We start from the raw sequence: 2664 nt of genomic DNA on the forward strand, positions 1-2664 counted from the left end.
GGGCTGCGTTTCCCAAAAGCTTTGTAAGCCTAAGAAGTTCGTAAAAACGATCGTATGACTGATCTTAATATTACGGTCTGTTTCCCAAAAGCATCGTAACTTAAGTGCACTTGAAAATCATCGTAGATCTACGAGTGCCCTCAGTGCATCGTAAGAAGACGGTCACCTGCAGGACAATCGGCAGATTACACCTTTAACTTTATTCAAGTGCAATGTGATTATAATATAATGCTGCGCTCAAGTCCTTCTGGGACGTTTGTTCTTACGAGTTGACAAGTCGTAATTACGACGTCAGGTGCGTTCAAGTCCGTTTAGTCGGTGCATAATTTCTTAACAATGAATAAAAAGTAATAGTAACATCATGCAGAATTGTAATTGAGTAAATGTCCCTTTAAATACTTTTTTTTTTTTTTTTTTTTTTTTTTTTTTTATTACCTTTTAAAAAAGAAAAAAAAAAAAAAACGGGGTTTTTTAACTTTTTTTTTTTTTTTTTTTTTTTAATAGAAAATGAAGAGCAAAGAATTCGCATCAGAGGTGTTTTGTGTTTTTAATATTTTAAGTAATTTATGAAGCCACTTTAATCTGTATCGTATAACTTGTTAATTGTTATATTACAATCCTGCCACATTCAAAAAGCTTATTTTTTGTAAATAAAAAGCCTGACAATGTCACTGCTTAATACCTGTAAGTATTGTGATTTGTTTTACTTTGGCAATCTTTATCCACCTTTTTCTTCAACGCGGAAGTAAGCCTATGGGTGAGACTTCCGGTTCATTAGCCGCTATAGGTAAATAACGAGGAGAATAACAACGTGCAGTAAACGGTAAAACTGTTTGCACTACAAACCAGAGTGTTCATAATTTCAGATAATACATTAAAATAATATAAGACACACCAACTTTCAATATCAAGCAGCAAAACGAAATGTTTTGCTCAGCTAAAAATAGCTGGACGGAGTGGACAAACCGGAAGCCATACCCATATATTTTCCAAATGGCCGCCCATTTTTACGACAAGAAAAAGGTGGATAGGACAACTAAACTATATCAATTTAAACAAATGTACCGTCAACTATAGACGTTGCATCCATCGATTCCACCATGTTTCTCATTGACACGCCCCCAACTCAGAAACTCAGGGCTTAAAGGTCACAGTCAAAACTGAAATTTCCTGGCTTCTTTCACAATTACTGAGGTCTAGGGGCTGTTTAACTACCATATAAGTTTCAAAACAGTCAGTCCACCGTAAAATTCACACAGCCTGCTTAAAGTTCTAGCTATTTTTCACGAGCCGTTGTGACTTACGTAAAAAGTTGATGTCAGAACTACACAGTCACCACCCTGAGCACCGCCCACAGTCCCACTCTCCTTTTGCCAAACCCCCAGACAACATCGCATCCATGCCATTGCTGAGCAACAACAACATGGAAACATGTCGAAAAGGTTAACTTTAACCACGAAACCAGATCGGCCGACCTGTAAGGTTACACTCTCACTCAAAGGATGGAAGATCTGACAGGATTGTTACTATGAGGTGATCACATCTAACGTGTATCGTGAAGACAAACTCACCGTGTCTATCTAGTCATGATGATGTTTATACATTTGAATTTCAGCAGGCAACTATTTTTACAGCTACATTATTGTTCCAGCCACAATTAATCACAACAATGTATATACAATTACAAATGATTATATATAAATTGTGCATGTGTGTAAAACAACAAACTTGACGCCGACATTATTTCATACACGACATAATCGTGAGATGCAAGAAACTATGACATATGGCAAGAAATCTGTAGACGCGCCCATAACAACAAAACAACACTTTATTGAACCTTTTCTGATAAGAAGTGTGCGCGGCAAACGTGGGCATTTTTGACGATCCTTTCTGTCCACTCCAGTCTTCTCATTTTATAGCATTTAACCACAGCTGTCGTCGGTTTTTTTGTCTGGCAGTGGTAGCAGATATGTGATCAAATTTCTAATTTGAGGCTGTATTACGTCGATTCTGGCACCCAACATCACAACAAGATGATATTTTAAGCTCCTTATGTAGCCGAATCTGCGCTGGTTTGAATGGGCCGCCTCCACGTCAACCTCAAATAAAACTCCAGAAAGGTGTACAATATGGGACCTTTAAAGAAAATTTAGTTTCCCCACTCGTAATAACGACTGTGTGGTGTGATGTGGTGTGGTGTGATGACTCATGTGCGTTCAACTCGTAAATACGATCTATCCGACATGACTTGAACGCACCATAAGGATATGATTGTACTTTATTGTACACTTTATTACTCGTTTTTGTTGTTTTTTTTTTTAATGAATTTATAAATGAAATGATTAAAAAGGGCAGAAAAATAGATATACACATACACAAATGACTGAACAAAAAAATTATGTAGGAAATATGCTTCGAAAACTGGGGGGAAAAATTTATTTCATATATAAATTTATGAAATTTCACTTAAATCATTAACAGATTAACAAAACGAAAGGGGAAAAAATTGCTAAGTTTCTATTCATTGTGACGCGATCCAAAGTTCACGTAAAGGAAAACCAGGCGGAAAGCCGTTCTCTATTTTGCAAAAGCTTCACAGTTCTTTTATTTTCTTTAGTTGTTGTTGTTGTTGTTGTTTTGGCAAGGCTTTACAGTGATGAA

Source organism: Sinocyclocheilus grahami, unplaced genomic scaffold (genome assembly GCF_001515645.1).
Source record: "Sinocyclocheilus grahami isolate Dianchi unplaced genomic scaffold, SAMN03320097.WGS_v1.1 scaffold545.1, whole genome shotgun sequence".
Classification (NCBI taxonomy): Eukaryota; Metazoa; Chordata; class Actinopteri; order Cypriniformes; family Cyprinidae; genus Sinocyclocheilus; species Sinocyclocheilus grahami.